Genomic DNA, 11,995 nt, shown 5'->3' with positions numbered 1-11,995 from the left:
TGCATCCCACCTCAGGAATTTTGCCAAAACATTTGCTGCCCTTCAATGTATTTTGAATGCAGTTTCTGTTCTCATTCACTAATGGAGAATGACTCAAAAAATAAGACTTATTGGAATAGCATCAGCTACACTCCAGGCCAACTGAAGTCCTATAAAGACCTAATATTCCTATGTGGTTGTGTCACTGTGTGCTGCTCACTGCTGTCATCAGACAGACAATAATAAACAGCCTTCTCTTCTGCTTCAAGATAGGAAATGGTTCAGCTGGCAGAGTTAGCAGGGTGTCACTTTCCTGCTCAAAAAAGCTCTTGAATGATTCAGGTTACCTGCTCTAGGAAGGAAGAGTGAAGGTTTTTGTCTCAGTTCCCCATCAGAATGTACCACTGTGATACTTGTAACCACCAGTGCCCTCCCAGGCACCACAGTGATAAACTGCCTCATCTTCAGTCTGGATGTTGGAGATTGTTAAAGAGCCAGTGTTCCCAGAGCCTGAAGCTGTGAACCGATCTGGGATCCCTTCTCCCCTGCTGGTGCCATAAAACAGAAAGAGTGGAGCCTGGCCAGGTTTCTGTTGATACCAGCCAAAGCTGCCCCAGCTACCACCACTACTTCTAGAGCAGGAGAGTTTCGCAGTTTGGCCCAGGGACACAGACTCTGAGGCTGGCTGAGTTACAGTCTGTGAAATGACACCTTTGCAAAAAGAAAAAGAAAAAAGACTACGCATCATTTTCTGTGTTTATAACGATCAGAAAAGCATTGTGTTTCTACGATAAATTACATGAGGTAAATGGGTTTGTTGCTTGACCCATTATCTCAGCACAAGACGCCCTGATCCTATTAACCAACCAGAACCAGACCTGAGCAGTAGCTGAAAACTGCGAAGAGAAGGAGCCAAGCCATGGTGAAGTCAAAGGAAGGGAGTGTCCCAGAGACAAACAGCTCTTCAATCTAGCTGCACCTTCAACCTCCTCCTCCTCTCTTAAATCCCCAGAAATGAGAAATGATCTCTCATGCAAATAGGTCTGCATCCATTGGCTTTGTTAGAGGCATCATGTGGAAATCTGATGAATGTCTAACAAATGACCACAGAAATTTTTTTGCCTGAAGTGGGTGATGTAAAACAAGGACATAATTTATTTCCCCATGTGAAGGACAGGGGTGAGGAACCTCAGGACTCAGGGCCAAATGTCTGGCAGTCCATCTGGTCTTTGGTTTTCCCAGGACATGCCCCCTTTCCCAAGGACCCGCCTCTCACTGACATGGCTCTGTGCCCTCCTCCATTGCTTTGGTCTGCCTAGACTGCATCCATGAATGGTGATTGTGTCTCTGGCCTGCCTGGGCAGAGGATGGAGAGACATGTGCATCTGACTTTGGCATGGATGGAGAGTGGTCTAGTGGGCAATGAGAAGAGTCTCACATTGATTGCTCTGTCTGCCCCCTTTTTGACTCCTGTATGTTTACCACTTGTAGGTGGCCCCTAAAATGGGGAATGTGGCCCTAAAAGGGGGGATGTGGCACCATAAAATTTGAAGGAGATATTTCTGGCAGGTAAAGCACTTTGGGCGGGCTCAGAGCAGGGCTTATTTGAGGTGTAGTAGCCTGGGAAGGGGGATTGATTTGAGGAGTGTCCTGAGGGCCAGAGAGACAGGCCTGGAGGGCCACATCTTGCCCATGAGCCTGAGGTTCATCACCCATCCTACAGATAGAGAAAGAAGGGCTGAAGCCATTAAGCACTAATGATCAGGTCCAAAATCTGGCAGAGGAATACAAAGCCGGATCCAGACCCCATTCAAGACGAATGCTTAGCTCCTTCATCACCTGAGTGTATTCTAAGGCAGATCAAGTTGTTTGCAGGCACTGGAGGGACGATGTGTGTGTTCCATTTATGTCCTGAAGTTGCACAGGAAAACCTGAAGGCAAATATATTTTCGTTCTCCAGGCTGCTCCTTGCGCTGCAGCAAAAGTGGGGAACCAGAATTGCAAAAGCAGCCAGAGGGATGGGCCAGTATAGCATCTCTTGTTCACCCCCTGACTCACAAGGGAGAGGTGGATTAAGACCAGTTTCATGTGTTCTCAAAACCATCTCCATCTGTGTGTAGATTTTGAGAGACAATTTCATAAAATCAGCCCAGTTTAGCAAAATGAAGATAGTAACACCACCTTCCAGGCCTATCCGAACATCTCTCTGTACTCCACCAAAGAGAGCAAAGGGCAGCATAAAATTCGAAGGAGATATTCCTGGCAGGAAAAAGCACTTTGGGAGTGTTCAGAACAGGGCTTATTTGAGGTGTAATAGCCTGGGAAGGGGGCTTGATTTGAGGAGAGTCCTGAGGGCCAGAAACAGGCCTGGAGGGCCACCTCTTGCCCATGAGCCTGAGATTCATCACCCGTCCTACAGACAGAGAAAGAAGGGCTGAAGCCATTAAACATGAGTTATCAGATCTGAGAGAGGAATACAACATCAGAACCAGACCCCCTTCAAGATGACTGCTTAGCTCATTCGTCACCTGAGTGTATTCTAAGGCAGATCAATTTGTGTGCAGACACTTGGGTTTCATGCATGAGGAACACCCAGATAAAATGCTCATCTGTGTAACTTTTCACTGCAGGTGCAAATCTGTCAAATGTAGAGAAACGGAACTAGCATCTCCCCCTGGTGTCTGAATATCTGATATGTATAAAGGAGGTTGGGAGGAGACCATGGTGATGGTTCCCCACCTAACTATATGCTGCTTTGTCAGGCTCTGCAGTAATTGGTTCTGCAAAAACTTATATAACTCCTTCTTTATGTCTGTCCAAAGCACATCTTCAAAGGAGACATTTGCCCAAGAGTGATGGGGTTTGGTTCTCACTCTGGCCAGAAGAAACAGGAGCCAGCAATGGAGCTCTCAGGACAGAACTTGAGGGCGGACGACCGAGGTTCCTATAGCAGAGTCAGCAGGAGGTTTCCTGAAGACAGCAGGTCTACTGGCTTCACACATTTGAAGGGACGTTAATGCACATTCCCATCTAAAGAGCCTATCTCCCCAATTAGTCCATTAATTCCGCAACATAGAATTACCTCAGCTCAGGGGTGAGGAACCTTTTTCCGACAGAGGGGTTCATCCCCATCTGGGCAATTTTCCAGGTTGGGTGGGGCCTGAGGCAAAACCGTTCAGAGCAACACCTTTAGATTTTCATCCTTGCACCATAGGATAGTTTCTGCACTCTCAGCCCACGATCGAGTCCTCATTTTCAGGCAATCCAGAGGCATTATCAGAGTTCAAAAACAGAATCTGGATGGCCAAAAACACTGAAGGAGACTGCTAAGTGTGGAGAGGGGGTGTCCTGGGGAGAGAGGGGCAGCTTAAGAGGGGAATGACTTGGGGAAATGGGGAGGCCTGGGAGATTTTATTTGGGGCCCAGCCGAGAGGATTCTCAGCTCCACACTAACAGCAGCACTGGAAAGAGCGGCAGCCAAACCCAGAGAATGAACATCATAGCTGTCAACAGTCCTGTTTTAAGTGGGACATTCTGGGATCACTACTACTTGCATCCAAGAATGCCTGTATTTTGGTCCAGCGCTCTGCCATGGGTCCTCACACCAGAGCTCTGAACCCAAAAAATGCTCTCTCTGGTGTGAGTCAGCAGGGTGATTGCCAGAACACCTTCCTGACTCTTCTGACTTGCACCAGAAGGTGCTCCGGACCAGAAGGTGCTCTGCCACAACCCTGCTAAGACTCAATTTCAGTGAGAAATGTATGTAACTTTTGTTGAGGAATAGATGTAAGGCTATTCTTTCTCACCATTCATGCCAAACACTTTTTAAAAAGAGGGGCTTAGAGAATTTTCTGAAGATGTGAATAGTTCCCTTTTCCCACTTCCTGGCCAAGACAGGGCTGATTTCCAAATAACATGAAGAAGAAGAACGTGCGCGCGCACACATAAACGCATGCATATAAGCTTCTCGTGGAAACAACCATAGACTGCCCTCTTCCTTCCAAGGCTTTGCAGATTCACAAAACTTTCCAAAGCATGAGACAAAGGTGAATCAGTTGGGAGTGAGGTTGCCTCAGCCTCTGTTGTGTGAACACTGACAGTTATGGTTGGATTTCTGCGCACAAATGAGTAGGAAGGGCAGCTGGGGGTGGAAAGCTGAGTCGGTGTGTCCTTCTGAGCTGCCTCCTGCTTCCTTGGCTCTGCAGGTGCTGGCGATGCTCACACTCTCCGTGCCAGTTAAATTCTATGAAATGTGGGGAAGGTGGTCCCACTTCTCCCCCTACAGACAGAGGCAGGAAATGTCAGGTTCTAAAGCATTTCTCAGAAACCAGTTAAATACAATCGTAGTGGGAAAGTGTTTGAGAAGATGAGTCCAAGAAGAAAAAAGTATATAAAAAGGAGGGAAAGGATTCCTGGAGAGAGATAGCTCAGTTGGTAGAGCAGGAAACTCTGATGCCTCATATTGGGCAAAAGATTCCTGCATTGCCAGGGGCTGGACTAGATGACCCTCATGATCCCTCCAAACTCTTTTATGAAAGCTCTGGGCCTGTTCCACCTGGACTTCCACCTGGACTCAAAAAAGCTCTTGAATCATTCTGGTTACCTACTCTAGGGAGGAAGAGTGAAGGTTTTTGTCTCAGTTCCCCATCAGATTGTATCATGGTGATACTTCCAGCCACCAGTGCTCTCCCAGGCACCACAGTGATAAACTGCCTCATCTTCTCTCTGGATGTTGGAGATGGTTAAATAGCCAGTGTTCCCAGAGGCTGAACCTGTGAACCGATCTGGGATCCCTTCTCCCCTGGTGCTGGAGCCATACCACACAAAGCGAGGAGCCTGTCCAGGTTTCTGCTGATACCAGCCAAAGCTGCTCCAGCGACCACTACTTCTAGAGCAGGAGAGCTTCACAGTTTGGCCCAGGGACACAGACTCCGAGGCTGGCTGAGTTACAGTCTGTGAAATGACACCTTTGCGAAAAGAAAGAGAGAAAGAAATGCATCATTTTCTGTGTTTATAAAGATCAGAAAAACATTGTTTTTGTAGGGCAAATTACATAAGATAAATTGGTTTGTGGCTCTCCCCGTTATCTCAGCACAAGCCTTTAAACACCCAGAACCAGACCTGAGCAGGAGCTGAGAACTGCAAAGAGAAGAAGGAGCCAAGCCATGGTGAAGTCAAAGGAAGGGAGAGTCCCAGAGACAAACAGCTCCACAATCTAGCTGCACCTTCCTCCTCCTCCTCCTCTCTTAAATCCCCTGGAAATGACAAATGATCTCTCATGCAAATAGGTCCACATCCATTGGCTTGGGCAGAGGCATCATGCTTAGCGACAAAGGGGGTGATTTGCTTAAGGAAGGTCCAGTCCTTGGTATGCCAGTTAAAAAGAAATATATCAAATTGCGGGAAAGTTCAAGAGGAATCTGCCATGAGCATCAGAATACTGGACCAGGATTGCTGTTTACTGCACATTCATCCTGATTAGTCTGCAAGAAAATTGAACCAAGTCAACTGTTTATTCTGCCTCCATTCACACCTTTTTGCAGAGAGAGCCAATGAAACATTTGAAATATCATTCTACACTTTCCCATTTCCTCTCCTTTACACAAAAGTCTCAATCCTTGAATCCTTGAATCATGTTTCTGGCCTGTCTTCATGAAGGATCAAGAGATACATGTGCTAGGCAGAATCCTCTGACTTTTGCATGGATTGAAAGTGGCCTAGTGTACAATGATAAGAGTCTCACATCTGTTGCTCTGCAGGACTCTCTCCAAGCTATAGACTGAGAAACTGCAACTCATCCAGAATGCGGCAGCTAGACTGGGGACTGGGAGCAGCCGCCGAAACCATGCAGCCCCATAGCATCCATAGGGAAAGATGTGGGTTATCCCTGCCCTAGAAAAACTTTCTTTGCCCAAGGCAGTCAATCCAGGCATCAGCCTGACACAACACATGGTCTTTGGCTGTATTCACCTTCAGCCTTTTCATTTCAATGGGTCTTCTCTAAGTAGAACCTGTAACACACAACTTGCCTAAACATGCTCAGAGTGTCAGGTAATATTCTTGGGTAGAGAAAGTTATCTTCCAGCCCTTGAGCTCTGTACATGAGTGAGTTGCAGTGAAAAAGCAGCTATGCATAGCCAACATTTTCCTGCCCTGTCCCAGGTGCAGTGGGGGCAGGAGGTCTGTGTTGTTATCCTATTCTGCCAAACGTTGAGAAGATGCATCAACATCTCCCCTTAAAGGTGAGAGTTGGGACAGCAGGCATCACACACAGGAAAGAAGATTTGACCTACAACTGTGATTGAACACTCAGAAATGGAAACAATTAGCAAGGTAACTATTCAGATTCATAACATTGTGAAGTATCCATTGCTAACCTCACTGCAAAGTACAGAGAACCCTAATGATGGAGACTTTGGCCAGGAGCTTCAGTTTTAATATCTGGATTTGCAGCCATAACCTGAGCAGATAACTTTTTGACAGCCACTTTATGCCTGCAGAAGCCAAGCTGAGCCCATTAAACCTCCATAACCAGACCTGAGCAATAACTAAGAAATACGAAGAGAACAAGAATCCAGGCCATGGGGAAAGTCAAAAGTAGGGCGAGCCTGAGAGGCAAACAGCTCTCTGATCTAGCTTCACCTTCCTTCTGCTTTCTTAAATAACCGGGAAATGAGGCATTTTCTCTCCTATTTAAATGTCTGAATTGGAAGAAAAACTGAGTGCACAAGAGCAGTGGCCATGTCCCTGGGGCAGAGATGTACAATCTTTCTCTGGCAAGTCTGCACAGCTCCTTTCGGAGGACTGGATTTTCCGTTTCAAGAAAAGGTTTTGCTTCCCATCTGAATGAATCCCTTCTCCCCAGCTGAAAAGATCATAAAACATAAAGCAACAAGCGACCCAGATTTCTGTTAGTGCCCTTAAAAGCTGTCCCAGTGTCCACTCTTAGAGAGGGAGAACACTTGAATGGTTTGGGCTTGGCCCATAGACAAAGACTCAGACGCAGCCAGAGTCAAAGTGTGCAGTGAACTGACACCTTGAAAGACACAAACAAAGAACGATGACCTGTGAGAATCATAGAATGGTAGAGTTGGAACACCCCCAAAGGTCATCTAGTCCAACCCCCTGCAATGCAGGAATCTCAGCTAAAGCTTCCATGACCATGCAACCTCTGCTTAAAACACTCCAAAGAAGGAGAGTCCACAACCTCTAGAGTCCTACCCTCCAGACCAGGAGAAAACAAGCTTGTTCCCTCTTCCATGTGACAGCCTTTGAGATATTTGAAGATGGCTATCATATCTCCCCTCAGACACGTCTTTTCCAGGCTAAACATACCCAGCTCCTTCAACTGTTCTTCATAAGGCTTGGTTTCCAGGCCCTTGATCATCTTGGTTGAGAAGTGACTGAGACCAAATGGCCTTACCAAACTTTTCAGCTCTTTAGTTCAAAAGCTCCTCTGGAATGAAGGAAATTGAGCCCCAGAGTGTTAGTTCATTCTCAGCTCTGGGGAGGAAGAGTGAAGGTTTTTGTCTCAGTTCCCCATCAGATTGTATTACGGTGATACTTCCAGCCACCAGTGCCCTCTGCTGCACCACAGTGATAAACTGCCTCATCTTCAGCCTGGATGTTGGTGATGGTTAAAGAGCCAGTGTTCCCAGAGGTGGAACCTGTGAACCGATCTGGGATCCCTTCTCCCCTGGTGCTGGAGCCATACCACACAAAGCGAGGAGCCTGGCCAGGTTTCTGTTGATACCAACTAAAGGAGTCCCAGCTACCACCACTACTTCTGGAACAGAGGAGCTTCAGAGTTTTGCCCAGGGACACTGACTCTGAGCCTGGCTGAGTTACAGTCTGTGAAATGACACCTTTGCAAAAAGAAAAAGAAAAAGAAATGCATCAATTTCTGCATTTATAAAGATCATAAAAACATTGTGTTTGCAAGGTAAATTACACATGATAAATGGGTTTGTGGCTTTCCCCGTTATTTCAGCACAAGCCTTTAAACACCCAGAACCAGACCTGAGCAGGAGCTGAGAACTGCAAAGAGAAGAAGTAGCCAAGCCATGGTGAAGTCAAAGGAAGGGAGAGTCCCAGAGACAAACAGCTCCTCAATCTAGCTGCACCTTCTTCCTCCTCCTCTCTTAAATCCACAGAAATGACAAATGATCTGTCATGCAAATTAGCAACAAAGGGGATAATTTGCATAAGGAAGGTCCAGTCCTTGGTATCCCAGTTAAAAAGAAAAATATCAAGTAACAGATTTTGGGAATGTTCAAGAGAATTTGCCATGAGCATCAGAATACTGGACCAGGATTGCTCTTTACTGCACATTCATCCTGATTAGTCTGCAAAAAAAATTGAACCAAGTCAACTGTTTATTTGGCCTCCATCCACAACTTTTTGCAGGGAGGGCAAATAACATTGCACCTGGGAAATGTCACTCTACACTTTCCATTTCCCTCTCACTGTCCTTTCCACAAAAGTCTCAGTCCTTGAATCCTTTAATCATTTTCCTGGCCTGTCTTCATGTGCACATGTGAGATACAATTCTCTCTTCTTCTTTTTTAAAGATATTTATTAAAGTTTCCAATTTTTATACAAAGAAAAAGCAAAAAAGTTTAAAAACACATATAGTTCACAATACTTAGTTTTCAATGACATATTTCCCTGACCTCCTCATACCTCCCCTTCTTGTATTCCAATTCAAATTATTTATTCAGCAAATCCTTATCTCAAAGCATTACAGCTAAAAACCCCTTAATTTCTATCCGACATCATTCAACATTCATTAATTTTACAATATTTCTGTAAATAGTCCTTGAATTTCTTCCAATCTTCTTCCGCCGACTCTTCTCCCTGGTCACGGATTCTGCCAGTCATTTCTGCCAATCCCATGCAGTCAATCATCTTCATCTGCCATTCTTCCAGAGTGGGTAAATCTTGCATCTTCCAGTACTTTGCAATAAGTATTCTTGCTGCTGTTGTAGCATACATAAAGAAAGTTCTATCCTTTTTTGACACCAACTGGCCGACCATACCCAAGAGAAAGGCCTCTGGTTTCTTCAAGAAGGTATATTTACAATTCTCTGACATTGCATGGATAGAAAGTGGCCTCAGATGAAATTAGGGATATTTCTCATTCCCACCCCGCCAGATCATCCTCAACACCCCATTTTTTGTGTGTCCCCCTGCAGAGAATTTCCTATCAGAAGAAGGACGATGTAAGGAACTGGGCAGAGAGGGAATGGTGGAGACCGCCTCCCGATCCTGACGCTTCCAGGGAGGAGGAGGAAGACAGTATAGATTGGCAACAGGGGTTTGAGGGAGGTAGCAGCACCGAGGCAGATTAAGGGGAAAGTTGAGAAATCATGAGAGAGCCAGAACAATACCTGGCTGACACGTTGTCATTAGACAGCAACCCAGACACGCCATCTCCCAGAACCCGGCAAGCCTTAAAAGTAGGAGAGCAAAGAGCTCAAAGACAGAGGGAACATAGCAGAACTCGGAGAGGAGATGAATGAGAAAGTGGGAGAGACGGGAGTGGAGATTCACTCGGGACAATGCCATTATCCAAGAGGCTCTGTTCTATAGCCTCTCTGTAAAGACTGAACTATAAAAGGACTGTAAGAAACTTTTCCTTCTTTTATACTTTCCTGGGTAACCAGCCGGGAGCCGCTGAAAGTATCCTGACAGGCAGGTGGCACCCCACGGCAGCAATGGGACACGACACACGCGCTCTCCATGGTCCTTAGAAAACCCTTTAATATTGCTTTTATTATATGTTATTATTTGGAAGATTTGCAAAAACAAAAACACACACCATAAATGTATTTTAGAGAGGGGCAAGATTAGATGTGGATGCAAAGGCATTTTTTTAAAAAAAACAGACTCCTTGCACTCAGCTCCCACTTTCTTCCTGCCCAGGGTGCCCCTGCCCTCTGCTTACACCTCAGAGGTGGCACATCACACAGAGCGGGGTCTCGGCAGCGGCAGCCATGCCATCCTCCTCCTCCTTGGTCCAGCAGTCCAGACACACCGAGAAGGAAACATGCAGATGTTTGGGGACTTCAGCTCCCATCTGGCCCATCAAGCGCATTCATTGTCAGGGATGGCGGGAGATGCAGCCCCATAGCATCCATAGGGAAAGATGTGGGTTATCCCTGCCCTAGACAAACTTTCTTTGCCCAAGGCAGTCCATCCAGGCATCAGCCTGACAGCAAACATAGTCTTGGGCTGCATTCAGCTTCAGACTTTTCATTCCAATGGGTCTTCTCTGAGAACCCATTGCACACAACTTGCCTAAGCATACTCAGAGTCTTAGGTAATATTCTTGGGTAGAGAAAGTTATTTTGGGGCCCTTGAGCTCTATACATGAGTGGTTTGGAGTGAACAATGCATAGCAAACGTTTTCCTGCCGTGCCCCAGGTGCAACAGGAGGAAACTGTCTGTGTTGTTATTCTATTCTGCCAAACGTTGAGAAGATGAATCAACATCTCCCCTTAAAGGTGAGAACTGGAAGAGCTCTATACATCACACACAGGAAAGAAGATTTGACCTGCAACTGTAACTGAACACTCAGAAAGGGAAACAATTTGCAAAGCAAATATCCAGATTCATAACATTGTGAAGTATCCATTGCTAAACCCACTGCAAAAAACAGAGAACCCTAATGATGGATACTTTGGCCAGGAGATTCAGTATAAATATCTGGATTTGCAGCCATAACCTGAGCAGATGTTTTTGACAGCCACTTTATGCCTGCACAAGCCAAGCTGAGCCCATTAACCCTCCATAACCAGACCTGAGCAAGAAGTGAGAAACATGAAGAGAACAAGAATCCAGGCCATGGGAAAAGTTAAAAGTAGGGTGAGCCTGAGAGGCAAACAGCTCTCTGATCTAGCTTCACCTTCCTTCTGCTTACTTAAATACAGTAACCGGGAAATGAGGCATTTTCTATCCTATTTAAATGTCTGGATTGGAAGTCACAAACTGAGTGCACAAGAGCAGTGGCCATGTCCCTGGGGCAGAGATGTACAATCTTCCTCTGGCAAGTCTGCACAGCTCCTTTCGGAGGACTGGATTTGCAGTTTCAAGAAAAGGTTTTGCTTCCCACCTGAATGAATCCCTTCTCCCCAGCTGAAAAGATCATAAAACATAACGCCAACAAGCGACTCAGGTTTCTGTTAGTACCCTTAAAAGCCGTCCCAGTGTCCATGCTTAGAGAGGGAGAACGCTTGAATGGTTTGGGCTTGGCCCATAGACAAAGACGCAGAGGCAGCCGGAGTCAAAGTGTGCAGTGAACTGACACCTTGAAAGACACAAACAAAGAACGATGACCTGTGAGAATCATAGAATTGTAGAGTTGGAACACCCCCAAGGGTCATCTAGTCCAACTCCCCTGCAATGCAGGAATCTCAGCTAAAGCTTCCAGGACAGATGACCATCCAACCTCTGCTTACAACACTTGAGTCCACAACCTCTAGAGTCCTACCCTCCAGACCCGGAGAAAACAATCCTGTTCCCTCTTCCATGTGACAGCCTTTGAGATATTTGAAGATGGCTATCATATCTCCCCTCAGACTCATCTTTTGCAGGCTAAACATACCCAGCTCCTTCAACTGTTCTTCATAAGGCTTGGTTTCCAGGCCCTTGATCATCTTGGATGAGAAGCGACTGAGACCAAATGGCTTTACCAAACTTTTCAGCTCTTTAGTTCAAAAGCTCCTCTGGAATCCAGAAAATTAAGCCCCAGAGTGTTAGTTCATTTTTAGCTCTGGGGAGGAAGAGGGAAGGTTTTTGTCTCAGTTCCCCATCAGATTGTATCACGGTGATACTTCCAGCCACCGGTGCCCTCCCAGGCACCACAGTGATAAACTGCCTCATCTTCAGTCTGGATGTTGGAGATGGTTAAAGAGCCAGTGTTCCCAGAGATAGAGGCAGTGAACCGATCTGGGATCCCTTCTCCCCGGGTGCTGGTACTATAGAACACAAAGCGAGGAGCCTGTCCAGGTTTCTG

Source organism: Podarcis raffonei, chromosome 16 (genome assembly GCF_027172205.1).
Source record: "Podarcis raffonei isolate rPodRaf1 chromosome 16, rPodRaf1.pri, whole genome shotgun sequence".
Classification (NCBI taxonomy): domain Eukaryota; kingdom Metazoa; phylum Chordata; class Lepidosauria; order Squamata; family Lacertidae; genus Podarcis; species Podarcis raffonei.
The sequence above is the reverse complement of the archived record's forward strand: the minus strand, read 5'-3'. Positions refer to the sequence as shown.